Source organism: Salvia hispanica, chromosome 5 (assembly GCF_029641045.1).
Source record: "Salvia hispanica isolate PSC_SH4W2 chromosome 5, Shi_PSC_v1, whole genome shotgun sequence".
NCBI lineage: Eukaryota > Viridiplantae > Streptophyta > Magnoliopsida > Lamiales > Lamiaceae > Salvia > Salvia hispanica.
The window spans coordinates 10,428,807-10,441,572 of NC_142696.1; the positions used below are offsets into that span (position 1 = coordinate 10,428,807).

The 12,766-nt window shown below is 52.1% G+C and overlaps 23 non-coding genes and 2 pseudogenes across 23 annotated transcripts; all 25 read left to right on the top strand.

Moving 5' to 3' along the window:
- The first annotated feature begins 17 nt into the window (after window positions 1-17).
- On the top strand, window positions 18-136 carry LOC148926105 (5S ribosomal RNA). The gene has a single exon (XR_016131960.1). It is a non-coding gene; the product is annotated as a 5S ribosomal RNA (ribosomal RNA).
- Window positions 137-531: 395 nt separating this feature from the next.
- On the top strand, window positions 532-650 carry LOC148926106 (5S ribosomal RNA). The gene has a single exon (XR_016131202.1). It is a non-coding gene; the product is annotated as a 5S ribosomal RNA (ribosomal RNA).
- A 392-nt stretch (window positions 651-1,042) lies between these two features.
- LOC148926107 (5S ribosomal RNA) lies at window positions 1,043-1,161 on the top strand. Its single transcript, XR_016131278.1, has one exon. It is a non-coding gene; the product is annotated as a 5S ribosomal RNA (ribosomal RNA).
- Window positions 1,162-1,557: 396 nt separating this feature from the next.
- Window positions 1,558-1,676, top strand: LOC148926108 (5S ribosomal RNA). Its single transcript, XR_016131033.1, has one exon. It is a non-coding gene; the product is annotated as a 5S ribosomal RNA (ribosomal RNA).
- Window positions 1,677-2,069: 393 nt separating this feature from the next.
- LOC148926109 (5S ribosomal RNA) lies at window positions 2,070-2,188 on the top strand. The gene has a single exon (XR_016131149.1). It is a non-coding gene; the product is annotated as a 5S ribosomal RNA (ribosomal RNA).
- A 394-nt stretch (window positions 2,189-2,582) lies between these two features.
- Window positions 2,583-2,701, top strand: LOC148926110 (5S ribosomal RNA). Its single transcript, XR_016131806.1, has one exon. It is a non-coding gene; the product is annotated as a 5S ribosomal RNA (ribosomal RNA).
- Window positions 2,702-3,095: 394 nt separating this feature from the next.
- Window positions 3,096-3,214, top strand: LOC148926111 (5S ribosomal RNA). The gene has a single exon (XR_016131159.1). It is a non-coding gene; the product is annotated as a 5S ribosomal RNA (ribosomal RNA).
- Window positions 3,215-3,607: 393 nt separating this feature from the next.
- On the top strand, window positions 3,608-3,726 carry LOC148926112 (5S ribosomal RNA). The gene has a single exon (XR_016131034.1). It is a non-coding gene; the product is annotated as a 5S ribosomal RNA (ribosomal RNA).
- A 392-nt stretch (window positions 3,727-4,118) lies between these two features.
- LOC148926113 (5S ribosomal RNA) lies at window positions 4,119-4,237 on the top strand. The gene has a single exon (XR_016131279.1). It is a non-coding gene; the product is annotated as a 5S ribosomal RNA (ribosomal RNA).
- A 396-nt stretch (window positions 4,238-4,633) lies between these two features.
- Window positions 4,634-4,752, top strand: LOC148926114 (5S ribosomal RNA). The gene has a single exon (XR_016131035.1). It is a non-coding gene; the product is annotated as a 5S ribosomal RNA (ribosomal RNA).
- A 392-nt stretch (window positions 4,753-5,144) lies between these two features.
- LOC148926115 (5S ribosomal RNA) lies at window positions 5,145-5,263 on the top strand. The gene has a single exon (XR_016131387.1). It is a non-coding gene; the product is annotated as a 5S ribosomal RNA (ribosomal RNA).
- Window positions 5,264-5,657: 394 nt separating this feature from the next.
- On the top strand, window positions 5,658-5,776 carry LOC148926116 (5S ribosomal RNA). Its single transcript, XR_016131120.1, has one exon. It is a non-coding gene; the product is annotated as a 5S ribosomal RNA (ribosomal RNA).
- Window positions 5,777-6,170: 394 nt separating this feature from the next.
- On the top strand, window positions 6,171-6,289 carry LOC148926117 (5S ribosomal RNA). Its single transcript, XR_016131597.1, has one exon. It is a non-coding gene; the product is annotated as a 5S ribosomal RNA (ribosomal RNA).
- A 394-nt stretch (window positions 6,290-6,683) lies between these two features.
- On the top strand, window positions 6,684-6,802 carry LOC148926118 (5S ribosomal RNA). The gene has a single exon (XR_016131961.1). It is a non-coding gene; the product is annotated as a 5S ribosomal RNA (ribosomal RNA).
- Window positions 6,803-7,195: 393 nt separating this feature from the next.
- Window positions 7,196-7,314, top strand: LOC148926119 (5S ribosomal RNA). The gene has a single exon (XR_016131160.1). It is a non-coding gene; the product is annotated as a 5S ribosomal RNA (ribosomal RNA).
- A 393-nt stretch (window positions 7,315-7,707) lies between these two features.
- Window positions 7,708-7,826, top strand: LOC148926120 (5S ribosomal RNA). Its single transcript, XR_016131053.1, has one exon. It is a non-coding gene; the product is annotated as a 5S ribosomal RNA (ribosomal RNA).
- Window positions 7,827-8,221: 395 nt separating this feature from the next.
- Window positions 8,222-8,346, top strand: LOC148926121 (5S ribosomal RNA; annotated as a pseudogene).
- Window positions 8,347-8,739: 393 nt separating this feature from the next.
- LOC148926122 (5S ribosomal RNA) lies at window positions 8,740-8,858 on the top strand. The gene has a single exon (XR_016132106.1). It is a non-coding gene; the product is annotated as a 5S ribosomal RNA (ribosomal RNA).
- A 394-nt stretch (window positions 8,859-9,252) lies between these two features.
- On the top strand, window positions 9,253-9,371 carry LOC148926123 (5S ribosomal RNA). The gene has a single exon (XR_016131807.1). It is a non-coding gene; the product is annotated as a 5S ribosomal RNA (ribosomal RNA).
- A 394-nt stretch (window positions 9,372-9,765) lies between these two features.
- On the top strand, window positions 9,766-9,884 carry LOC148926124 (5S ribosomal RNA). The gene has a single exon (XR_016130984.1). It is a non-coding gene; the product is annotated as a 5S ribosomal RNA (ribosomal RNA).
- Window positions 9,885-10,277: 393 nt separating this feature from the next.
- Window positions 10,278-10,396, top strand: LOC148926125 (5S ribosomal RNA). The gene has a single exon (XR_016131962.1). It is a non-coding gene; the product is annotated as a 5S ribosomal RNA (ribosomal RNA).
- Window positions 10,397-10,789: 393 nt separating this feature from the next.
- LOC148926126 (5S ribosomal RNA) lies at window positions 10,790-10,908 on the top strand. The gene has a single exon (XR_016131055.1). It is a non-coding gene; the product is annotated as a 5S ribosomal RNA (ribosomal RNA).
- A 394-nt stretch (window positions 10,909-11,302) lies between these two features.
- LOC148926127 (5S ribosomal RNA) lies at window positions 11,303-11,421 on the top strand. Its single transcript, XR_016131161.1, has one exon. It is a non-coding gene; the product is annotated as a 5S ribosomal RNA (ribosomal RNA).
- Window positions 11,422-11,814: 393 nt separating this feature from the next.
- Window positions 11,815-11,933, top strand: LOC148926128 (5S ribosomal RNA). Its single transcript, XR_016131056.1, has one exon. It is a non-coding gene; the product is annotated as a 5S ribosomal RNA (ribosomal RNA).
- Window positions 11,934-12,328: 395 nt separating this feature from the next.
- On the top strand, window positions 12,329-12,453 carry LOC148926129 (5S ribosomal RNA; annotated as a pseudogene).
- Window positions 12,454-12,766: the final 313 nt, after the last annotated feature.

Sequence of the window (12,766 nt, forward strand, 5' to 3'; positions counted from 1 at the left end):
AGTGCGAGGCTATTGATGGGTGCGATCATACCAGCCCTAATGCACCGGATCCCATCAGAACTCCGAAGTTAAGCGTGCTTGGGCGAGAGTAGTACTAGGATGGGTGACCCCCTGGGAAGTCCTCGTGTTGCACCCCTTTTTTTGCGAGTGCGTTCATTTTTTTTTTTCCGTTTAATTGGTCTTGATGTGGTCCGACACTCGATTAGCTGTTGTCGAGTACGAGAACAAAAAGTACGACAATCTCCACGAGCCGGTGACGAGCGGGTCCCACAATCTTAAACGTGCCGAAAAACAGTAGCTGCGAACTAAAAGTGTTCGAAATGGCTCGAAACGGCCTCTTTTTGCTTCCCGGAGTAGCCACGGGCTGTACCCGTAGATCAGAACGTGGGTCTCGACGAGAGCTTCGCGGTGATATGCTGTGGGTCCCGTAACTCCTTCCCGATCAAAAGTTATACCCGTTTGGAGGGTGGGGGATCAGAACCTGCGCACGGGAGCGTACGCTATGAAAGAATAAAGTGCGGGGCTATTGATGGGTGCGATCATACCAGCACTAATGCACCGGATCCCATCAGAACTCCGAAGTTAAGCGTGCTTCGGCGAGAGTAGTACTAGGATGGGTGACCCCCTGGGAAGTCCTCGTGTTGCATCCCTTTTTTTGCGAGTGCGTTCATTTTTTTTTTCGTTCAGTTGGTCTTGATGTGGTCCGACACTCGATTAGCTGTTGTCGAGTACGAGGACAAAAAGTACGACAAACTCCACGAGCCGGTGACGAGCGGGTCCCACAATCTTAAACGTGCCGAAAAACAGTAGCTGCGAACTAAAAGTGTTCGAAATGGCTCGAAACGGCCTCTTTTTGCTTCCCGGAGTAGCCACGGGCTGTACACGTAGCTCAGAACGTGGGGTCGGCGAGAGCTTCGCGGTGATATGCTGTGGGTCCCGTAACTCCTTCCGGATCAAAAGTTATGCCTGTGTGAAGGGTGGGGGATCAGAACCTTCGCACGGGAGCGTACACTATGAAAGAATAAAGTGCGAGGCTATTGATGGGTGCGATCATACCAGCCCTAATGCACCGGATCCCATCAGAACTCCAAAGTTAAGCGTGCTTGGGCGAGAGTAGTACTAGGATGGGTGACCCCCTGGGAAGTCCTCGTGTTGCACCCCTTTTTTTGCGAGTGCGTTCATTTTTTTTTTTTCCGTTCAATTGGTCTTGATGTGGTCCGACACTCGATTAGCTGTTGTCGAGTACGAGGACAAAAAGTACGACAATCTCCACGAGCCGGTGACGAGCGGGTCCCACAATCTTAAACGTGCCGAAAAACAGTAGCTGCGAACTAAAAGTGTTCGAAATGGCTCGAAACGGCCTCTTTTTGCTTCCCGGAGTAGCCACAGGCTGTACCCGTAGCTCAGAACGTGGGGCTCGACGAGAGCTTCGCGGTGATATGCTGTGGGTCCCGTAACTCCTTCCCGATCAAAAGTTATACCCGTCTGGAGGGTGGGGGATCAGAACCTGCGCACGGGAGCGTACGCTATGAAAGAATAAAGTGCGGGGCTATTGATGGGTGCGATCATACCAGCACTAATGCACCGGATCCCATCAGAACTCCGAAGTTAAGCGTGCTTGGGCGAGAGTAGTACTAGGATGGGTGACCCCCTGGGAAGTCCTCCTGTTGCACCCCTTTTTTTGCGAGTGCGTTCATTTTTTTTTTCGTTCAGTTGGTCTTGATGTGGTCCGACACTCGATTAGCTGTTGTCGAGTACGAGGACAAAAAGTACGACAAACTCCACGAGCCGGTGACGAGCGGGTCCCACAATCTTAAACGTGCCGAAAAACAGTAGCTGCGAACTAAAAGTGTTCGAAATGGCTCGAAACGGCCTCTTTTTGCTTCCCGGAGTAGCCACGGGCTGTACCCGTAGCTCAGAACGTGGGGCTCGGCGAGAGCTTCGCGGTGATATGTTGTGGGTCCCGTAACTCCTTCCCGATCAAAAGTTATACCCGTCTGGAGGGTGGGGGATCAGAACCTGCGCACGGGAGCGTACGCTATGAAAGAATAAAGTGCGAGGCTATTGATGGGTGCGATCATACCAGCCCTAATGTACCGGATCCCATCAGAACTCCGAAGTTAAGCGTGCTTGGGCGAGAGTAGTACTAGGATGGGTGACCCCCTGGGAAGTCCTCGTGTTGCACTCCTTTTTTTGCGAGTGCGTTCATTTTTTTTTTCCGTTCAGTTGGTCTTGATGTGGTCCGACACTCGATTAGCTGTTGTCGAGTACGAGGACAAAAAGTACGACAATCTCCACGAGCCGGTGACGAGCGGGTCCCACAATCTTAAACGTGCCGAAAAACAGTAGCTGCGAACTAAAAGTGTTCGAAATGGCTCGAAACGGCCTCTTTTTGCTTCCCGGAGTAGCCACGGGCTGTACCCGTAGCTCAGAACGTGGGGCTCGGCGAGAGCTTCGCGGTGATATGTTGTGGGTCCCGTAACTCCTTCCCGATCAAAAGTTATACCCGTCTGGAGGGTGGGGGATCAGAACCTGCACACGGGAGCGTACGCTATGAAAGAATAAAGTGCGGGGCTATTGATGGGTGCGATCATACCAGCTCTAATGCACCGGATCCCATCAGAACTCCGAAGTTAAGCGTGCTTGGGCGAGAGTAGTACTAGGATGGGTGACCCCCTGGGAAGTCCTCGTGTTGCACCCCTTTTTTTGCGAGTGCGTTCATTTTTTTTTTCCGTTCAGTTGGTCTTGATGTGGTCCGACACTCAATTAGCTGTTGTCGAGTACGAGGACAAAAAGTACGACAAACTCCACGAGCCGGTGACGAGCGGGTCCCACAATCTTAAACGTGCCGAAAAACAGTAGCTGCGAACTAAAAGTGTTCGAAATGGCTCGAAACGGCCTCTTTTTGCTTCCCGGAGTAGCCACGGGCTGTACATGTAGCTCAGAACGTGGGGCTCGGCGAGAGCTTCGCGGTGATATGTTGTGGGTCCCGTAACTCCTTCCGGATCAAAAGTTATGCCTGTGTGAAGGGTGGGGGATCAGAACCTGCGCACGGGAGCGTACGCTATGAAAGAATAAAGTGCGAGGCTATTGATGGGTGCGATCATACCAGCCCTAATGCATCGGATCCCATCAGAACTCCGAAGTTAAGCGTGCTTGGGCGAGAGTAGTACTAGGATGGGTGACCCCCTGGGAAGTCCTCGTGTTGCACCCCTTTTTTTGCGAGTGCGTTCATTTTTTTTTTCGTTCAGTTGGTCTTGATGTGGTCCGACACTCGATTAGCTGTTGTCGAGTACGAGGACAAAAAGTACGACAAACTCCACGAGCCGGTGACGAGCGGGTCCCACAATCTTAAACGTGCCGAAAAACAGTAGCTGCGAACTAAAAGTGTTCGAAATGGCTCGAAACGGCCTCTTTTTGCTTCCCGGAGTAGCCACGGGCTGTACCCGTAGCTCAGAACGTGGGTCTCGACGAGAGCTTCGCGGTGATATGCTGTGGGTCCCGTAACTCCTTCCCGATCAAAAGTTATACCCGTCTGGAGGGTGGGGGATCAGAACCTGCGCACGGGAGCGTACGCTATGAAAGAATAAAGTGCGGGGCTATTGATGGGTGCGATCATACCAGCACTAATGCACCGGATCCCATCAGAACTCCGAAGTTAAGCGTGCTTGGGCGAGAGTAGTACTAGGATGGGTGACCCCCTGGGAAGTCCTCCTGTTGCACCCCTTTTTTTGCGAGTGCGTTCATTTTTTTTTTCGTTCAGTTGGTCTTGATGTGGTCCGACACTCGATTAGCTGTTGTTGAGTACGAGGACAAAAAGTACGACAAACTCCACGAGCCGGTGACGAGCGGGTCCCACAATCTTAAACGTGCCGAAAAACAGTAGCTGCGAACTAAAAGTGTTCGAAATGGCTCGAAACGGCCTCTTTTTGCTTCCCGGAGTAGCCACGGGCTGTACACGTAGCTCAGAACGTGGGGTCGGCGAGAGCTTCGCGGTGATATGCTGTGGGTCCCGTAACTCCTTCCGGATCAAAAGTTATGCCTGTGTGAAGGGTGGGGGATCAGAACCTTCGCACGGGAGCGTACACTATGAAAGAATAAAGTGCGAGGCTATTGATGGGTGCGATCATACCAGCCCTAATGCACCGGATCCCATCAGAACTCCAAAGTTAAGCGTGCTTGGGCGAGAGTAGTACTAGGATGGGTGACCCCCTGGGAAGTCCTCGTGTTGCACCCCTTTTTTTGCGAGTGCGTTCATTTTTTTTTTTTCCGTTCAATTGGTCTTGATGTGGTCCGACACTCGATTAGCTGTTGTCGAGTACGAGGACAAAAAGTACGACAATCTCCACGAGCCGGTGACGAGCGGGTCCCACAATCTTAAACGTGCCGAAAAACAGTAGCTGCGAACTAAAAGTGTTCGAAATGGCTCGAAACGGCCTCTTTTTGCTTCCCGGAGTAGCCACAGGCTGTACCCGTAGCTCAGAACGTGGGGCTCGACGAGAGCTTCGCGGTGATATGCTGTGGGTCTCGTAACTCCTTCCCGATCAAAAGTTATACCCGTCTGGAGGGTGGGGGATCAGAACCTGCGCACGGGAGCGTACGCTATGAAAGAATAAAGTGCGGGGCTATTGATGGGTGCGATCATACCAGCACTAATGCACCGGATCCCATCAGAACTCCGAAGTTAAGCGTGCTTGGGCGAGAGTAGTACTAGGATGGGTGACCCCCTGGGAAGTCCTCCTGTTGCACCCCTTTTTTTGCGAGTGCGTTCATTTTTTTTTTCGTTCAGTTGGTCTTGATGTGGTCCGACACTCGATTAGCTGTTGTTGAGTACGAGGACAAAAAGTACGACAAACTCCACGAGCCGGTGACGAGCGGGTCCCACAATCTTAAACGTGCAGAAAAACAGTAGCTGCGAACTAAAAGTGTTCGAAATGGCTCGAAACGGCCTCTTTTTGCTTCCCGGAGTAGCCACGGGCTGTACACGTAGCTCAGAACGTGGGGTCGGCGAGAGCTTCGCGGTGATATGCTGTGGGTCCCGTAACTCCTTCCGGATCAAAAGTTATGCCTGTGTGAAGGGTGGGGGATCAGAACCTTCGCACGGGAGCGTACGCTATGAAAGAATAAAGTGCGAGGCTATTGATGGGTGCAATCATACCAGCCCTAATGCACCGGATCCCATCAGAACTCCGAAGATAAGCGTGCTTGGGCGAGAGTAGTACTAGGATGGGTGACCCCCTGGGAAGTCCTTGTGTTGCACCCCTTTTTTTGCGAGTGCGTTCATTTTTTTTTTCCGTTCAGTTGGTCTTGATGTGGTCCGACACTCGATTAGCTGTTGTCGAGTACGAGGACAAAAAGTACGACAATCTCCACGAGCTGGTGACGAGCTGGTCCCACAATCTTAAACGTGCCGAAAAACAGTAGCTGCGAACTAAAAGTGTTCGAAATGGCTCGAAACGGTCTCTTTTTGCTTCCCGGAGTAGCCACGGCCTGTACCCGTAGCTCAGAACGTGGGGCTCGGCAAGAGCTTCGCGGTGATATGCTGTGGGTCCCGTAACTCCTTCCCTATCAAAAGTTATACCCGTCTGGAGGGTGGGGGATCAGAACCTGCGCACGGGAGCGTACGCTATGAAAGAATAAAGTGCGGGGCTATTGATGGGTGCGATCATACCAGCACTAATGCACCGGATCCCATCAGAACTCCGAAGTTAAGCGTGCTTGGGCGAGAGTAGTACTAGGATGGGTGACCCCCTGGGAAGTCCTCGTGTTGCACCCCTTTTTTTGCGAGTGCGTTTATTTTTTTTTTCCGTTCAGTTGGTCTTGATGTGGTCCGACACTCGATTAGCTGTTGTCGAGTACGAGGACAAAAAGTACGACAATCTCCACGAGCCGGTGACGAGCGGGTCCCACAATTTTAAACGTGCCGAAAAACAGTAGCTGCGAACTAAAAGTGTTCGAAATGGCTCGAAACGGCCTCTTTTTGCTTCCCGGAGTAGCCACGGGCTGTACACGTAGCTCAGAACGTGGGGCTCGGCGAGAGCTTCGCGGTGATATGCTGTGGGTCCCGTAACTCCTTCCGGATCAAAAGTTATGCCTGTGTGAAGGGTGGGGGATCAGAACCTGCGCACGGGAGCGTACGCTATGAAAGAATAAAGTGCGAGGCTATTGATGGGTGCGATCATACCAGCACTAATGCACCGGATCCCATCAGAACTCCGAAGTTAAGCGTGCTTGGGCGAGAGTAGTACTAGGATGGGTGACCCCCTGGGAAGTCCTTGTGTTGCACCCCTTTTTTTGCGAGTGCGTTCATTTTTTTTTTCCGTTCAGTTGGTCTTGATGTGGTCCGACACTCGATTAACTGTTGTCGAGTATGAGGACAAAAAGTACGACAATCTCCACGAGCCAGTGACGAGCGGGTCTCACAATCTTAAACGTGCCGAAAAACAGTAGCTGCGAACTAAAAGTGTTCGAAATGGCTCGAAACGGCCTCTTTTTGCTTCCCGGAGTAGCCACGGGCTGTACCCGTAGCTCAGAACGTGGGGCTCGGCGAGAGCTTCGCGGTGATATGTTGTGGGTCCCGTAACTCCTTCCCGATCAAAAGTTATACCCGTCTGGAGGGTGGGCGATCAGAACCTGCGCACGGGAGCGTACGCTATGAAAGAATAAAGTGCGAGGCTATTGATGGGTGCGATCATACCAGCCCTAATGCACCGGATCCCATCAGAACTCCGAAGTTAAGCGTGCTTGGGCGAGAGTAGTACTAGGATGGGTGACCCCCTGGGAAGTCCTCGTGTTGCACCCCTTTTTTTGCGAGTGCGTTCATTTTTTTTTTCCGTTCAGTTGGTCTTGATGTGGTCCGACACTCGATTAGCTGTTGTCGAGTACGAGGACAAAAATTACGACAAACTCCACGAGCCGGTGACGAGCGGGTCCCACAATCTTAAACGTGCCGAAAAACAGTAGCTGCGAACTAAAAGTGTTCGAAATGGCTCGAAACGGCCTCTTTTTGCTTCTCGGAGTAGCCACGGGCTGTACACGTAGCTCAGAACGTGGGGTCGGCGAGAGCTTCGCGGTGATATGCTGTGGGTCCCGTAACTCCTTCCGGATCAAAAGTTATGCCTGTGTGAAGGGTGGGGGATCAGAACCTGCGCACGGGAGCGTACGCTATGAAAGAATAAAGTGCGAGGCTATTGATGGGTGCGATCATACCAGCCCTAATGCATCGGATCCCATCAGAACTCCGAAGTTAAGCGTGCTTGGGCGAGAGTAGTACTAGGATGGGTGACCCCCTGGGAAGTCCTCGTGTTGCACCCCTTTTTTTGCGAGTGCGTTCATTTTTTTTTTCCGTTCAGTTGGTCTTGATGTGGTCCGACACTCGATTAGCTGTTGTCGAGTACGAGGACAAAAATTACGACAAACTCCACGAGCCGGTGACGAGCGGGTCCCACAATCTTAAACGTGCCGAAAAACAGTAGCTGCGAACTAAAAGTGTTCGAAATGGCTCGAAACGGCCTCTTTTTGCTTCCCGGAGTAGCCACGGGCTGTACACGTAGCTCAGAACGTGGGGTCGGCGAGAGCTTCGCGGTGATATGCTGTGGGTCCCGTAACTCCTTCCGGATCAAAAGTTATGCCTGTCTGAAGGGTGGGGGATCAGAACCTTCGCACGGGAGCGTACGCTATGAAAGAATAAAGTGCGAGGCTATTGATGGGTGCGATCATACCAGCCCTAATGCACCGGATCCCATCAGAACTCCGAAGTTAAGCGTGCTTGGACGAGAGTAGTACTAGGATGGGTGACCCCCTGGGAAGTCCTCGTGTTGCACCCCTTTTTTTGCGAGTGCGTTCATTTTTTTTTTTCCGTTCAATTGGTCTTGATGTGGTCCGACACTCGATTAGCTGTTGTCGAGTACGAGGACAAAAAGTACGACAATCTCCACGAGCCGGTGACGAGCGGGTCCCACAATCTTAAACGTGCCGAAAAACAGTAGCTGCGAACTAAAAGTGTTCGAAATGGCTCGAAACGGCCTCTTTTTGCTTCCCGGAGTAGCCACGGGCTGTACCCGTAGCTCAGAACGTGGGGCTCGACGAGAGCTTCGCGGTGATATGCTGTGGGTCCCGTAACTCCTTCCCGATCAAATGTTATACCCGTCTGGAGGGTGGGGGATCAGAACCTGCGCACGGGAGCGTACGCTATGAAAGAATAAAGTGCGGGGCTATTGATGGGTGCGATCATACCAGCACTAATGCACCGGATCCCATCAGAACTCCGAAGTTAAGCGTGCTTCGGCGAGAGTAGTACTAGGATGGGTGACCCCCTGGGAAGGGTTTAGGGTCGTGTTGCACCCCTTTTTTTGCGAGTGCGTTCATTTTTTTTTTCGTTCAGTTGGTCTTGATGTGGTCCGACACTCGATTAGCTGTTGTCGAGTACGAGGACAAAAAGTACGACAAACTCCACGAGCCGGTGACGAGCGGGTCCCACAGTCTTAAACGTGCCGAAAAACAGTAGCTGCGAACTAAAAGTGTTCGAAATGGCTCGAAACGGCCTCTTTTTGCTTCCCGGAGTAGCCACGGGCTGTACCCGTAGCTCAGAACGTGGGGCTCGGCGAGAGCTTCGCGGTGATATGTTGTGGGTCCCGTAACTCCTTCCCGATCAAAAGTTATACCCGTCTGGAGGGTGGGCGATCAGAACCTGCGCACGGGAGCGTACGCTATGAAAGAATAAAGTGCGAGGCTTTTGATGGGTGCGATCATACCAGCCCTAATGCACCGGATCCCATCAGAACTCCGAAGTTAAGCGTGCTTGGGCGAGAGTAGTACTAGGATGGGTGACCCCCTGGGAAGTCCTCGTGTTGCACTCCTTTTTTTGCGAGTGCGTTCATTTTTTTTTTCCGTTCAGTTGGTCTTGATGTGGTCCGACACTCGATTAGCTGTTGTCGAGTACGAGGACAAAAAGTACGACAATCTCCACGAGCCGGTGACGAGCGGGTCCCACAATCTTAAACGTGCCGAAAAACAGTAGCTGCGAACTAAAAGTGTTCGAAATGGCTCGAAACGGCCTCTTTTTGCTTCCCGGAGTAGCCACGGGCTGTACCCGTAGCTCAGAACGTGGGGCTCGGCGAGAGCTTCGCGGTGATATGTTGTGGGTCCCGTAACTCCTTCCCGATCAAAAGTTATACCCGTCTGGAGGGTGGGGGATCAGAACCTGCACACGGGAGCGTACGCTATGAAAGAATAAAGTGCGGGGCTATTGATGGGTGCGATCATACCAGCTCTAATGCACCGGATCCCATCAGAACTCCGAAGTTAAGCGTGCTTGGGCGAGAGTAGTACTAGGATGGGTGACCCCCTGGGAAGTCCTCGTGTTGCACCCCATTTTTTGCGAGTGCGTTCATTTTTTTTTTCCGTTCAGTTGGTCTTGATGTGGTCCGACACTCAATTAGCTGTTGTCGAGTACGAGGACAAAAAGTACGACAAACTCCACGAGCCGGTGACGAGCGGGTCCCACAATCTTAAACGTGCCGAAAAACAGTAGCTGCGAACTAAAAGTGTTCGAAATGGCTCGAAACGGCCTCTTTTTGCTTCCCGGAGTAGCCACGGGCTGTACACGTAGCTCAGAACGTGGGGCTCGGCGAGAGCTTCGCGGTGATATGCTGTGGGTCCCGTAACTCCTTCCGGATCAAAAGTTATGCCTGTGTGAAGGGTGGGGGATCAGAACCTGCGCACGGGAGCGTACGCTATGAAAGAATAAAGTGCGAGGCTATTGATGGGTGCGATCATACCAGCCCTAATGCACCGGATCCCATCAGAACTCCGAAGTTAAGCGTGCTTGGGCGAGAGTAGTACTAGGATGGGTGACCCCCTGGGAAGTCCTCGTGTTGCATCCCTTTTTTTGCGAGTGCGTTCATTTTTTTTTTCGTTCAGTTGGTCTTGATGTGGTCCGACACTCGATTAGCTGTTGTCGAGTACGAGGACAAAAAGTACGACAAACTCCATGAGCCGGTGACGAGCGGGTCCCACAATCTTAAACGTGCCGAAAAACAGTAGCTGCGAACTAAAAGTGTTCGAAATGGCTCGAAACGGCCTCTTTTTGCTTCCCGGAGTAGCCACGGGCTGTACACGTAGCTCAGAACGTGGGGCTCGGCGAGAGCTTCGCGGTGATATGCTGTGGGTCCCGTAACTCCTTCCGGATCAAAAGTTATGCCTGTGTGAAGGGTGGGGGATCAGAACCTGCGCACGGGAGCGTACGCTATGAAAGAATAAAGTGCGAGGCTATTGATGGGTGCGATCATACCAGCCCTAATGCACCGGATCCCATCAGAACTCCGAAGTTAAGCGTGCTTGGGCGAGAGTAGTACTAGGATGGGTGACCCCCTGGGAAGTCCTCGTGTTGCACCCCTTTTTTTGCGAGTGCGTTCATTTTTTTTTTCCGTTCAGTTGGTCTTGATGTGGTCGGACACTCGATTAGCTATTGTCGAGTACGAGGACAAAAATTACGACAAACTCCACGAGCCGGTGACGAGCGGGTCCCACAATCTTAAACGTGCCGAAAAACAGTAGCTGCGAACTAAAAGTGTTCGAAATGGCTCGAAACGGCCTCTTTTTGCTTCCCGGAGTAGCCACGGGCTGTACACGTAGCTCAGAACGTGGGGTCGGCGAGAGCTTCGCGGTGATATGCTGTGGGTCCCGTAACTCCTTCCGGATCAAAAGTTATGCCTGTCTGAAGGGTGGGGGATCAGAACCTTCGCACGGGAGCGTACGCTATGAAAGAATAAAGTGCGAGGCTATTGATGGGTGCGATCATACCAGCCCTAATGCACCGGATCCCATCAGAACTCCGAAGTTAAGCGTGCTTGGACGAGAGTAGTACTAGGATGGGTGACCCCCTGGGAAGTCCTCGTGTTGCACCCCTTTTTTTGCGAGTGCGTTCATTTTTTTTTTTCCGTTCAATTGGTCTTGATGTGGTCCGACACTCGATTAGCTGTTGTCGAGTACGAGGACAAAAAGTACGACAATCTCCACGAGCCGGTGACGAGCGGGTCCCACAATCTTAAACGTGCCGAAAAACAGTAGCTGCGAACTAAAAGTGTTCGAAATGGCTCGAAACGGCCTCTTTTTGCTTCTCGGAGTAGCCACGGGCTGTACACGTAGCTCAGAACGTGGGGTCGGCGAGAGCTTCGCGGTGATATGCTGTGGGTCCCGTAACTCCTTCCGGATCAAAAGTTATGCCTGTGTGAAGGGTGGGGGATCAGAACCTGCGCACGGGAGCGTACGCTATGAAAGAATAAAGTGCGAGGCTATTGATGGGTGCGATCATACCAGCCCTAATGCATCGGATCCCATCAGAACTCCGAAGTTAAGCGTGCTTGGGCGAGAGTAGTACTAGGATGGGTGACCCCCTGGGAAGTCCTCGTGTTGCACCCCTTTTTTTGCGAGTGCGTTCATTTTTTTTTTCCGTTCAGTTGGTCTTGATGTGGTCCGACACTCGATTAGCTGTTGTCGAGTACGAGGACAAAAATTACGACAAACTCCACGAGCCGGTGACGAGCGGGTCCCACAATCTTAAACGTGCCGAAAAACAGTAGCTGCGAACTAAAAGTGTTCGAAATGGCTCGAAACGGCCTCTTTTTGCTTCCCGGAGTAGCCACGGGCTGTACACGTAGCTCAGAACGTGGGGTCGGCGAGAGCTTCGCGGTGATATGCTGTGGGTCCCGTAACTCCTTCCGGATCAAAAGTTATGCCTGTCTGAAGGGTGGGGGATCAGAACCTTCGCACGGGAGCGTACGCTATGAAAGAATAAAGTGCGAGGCTATTGATGGGTGCGATCATACCAGCCCTAATGCACCGGATCCCATCAGAACTCCGAAGTTAAGCGTGCTTGGACGAGAGTAGTACTAGGATGGGTGACCCCCTGGGAAGTCCTCGTGTTGCACCCCTTTTTTTGCGAGTGCGTTCATTTTTTTTTTTCCGTTCAATTGGTCTTGATGTGGTCCGACACTCGATTAGCTGTGGTCGAGTACGAGGACAAAAAGTACGACAATCTCCACGAGCCGGTGACGAGCGGGTCCCACAATCTTAAACGTGCCGAAAAACAGTAGCTGCGAACTAAAAGTGTTCGAAATGGCTCGAAACGGCCTCTTTTTGCTTCCCGGAGTAGCCACGGGCTGTACCCGTAGCTCAGAACGTGGGGCTCGACGAGAGCTTCGCGGTGATATGCTGTGGGTCCCGTAACTCCTTCCCGATCAAATGTTATACCCGTCTGGAGGGTGGGGGATCAGAACCTGCGCACGGGAGCGTACGCTATGAAAGAATAAAGTGCGGGGCTATTGATGGGTGCGATCATACCAGCACTAATGCACCGGATCCCATCAGAACTCCGAAGTTAAGCGTGCTTCGGCGAGAGTAGTACTAGGATGGGTGACCCCCTGGGAAGGGTTTAGGGTCGTGTTGCACCCCTTTTTTTGCGAGTGCGTTCATTTTTTTTTTCGTTCAGTTGGTCTTGATGTGGTCCGACACTCGATTAGCTGTTGTCGAGTACGAGGACAAAAAGTACGACAAACTCCACGAGCCGGTGACGAGCGGGTCCCACAGTCTTAAACGTGCCGAAAAACAGTAGCTGCGAACTAAAAGTGTTCGAAATGGCTCGAAACGGCCTCTTTTTGCTTCCCGGAGTAGCCACGGGCTGTACCCGTAGCTCAGAACGTGGGGCTCGGCGAGAGCTTCGCGGTGATATGTTGTGGGTCCCGTAACTCCTTCCCGATCAAAAGTT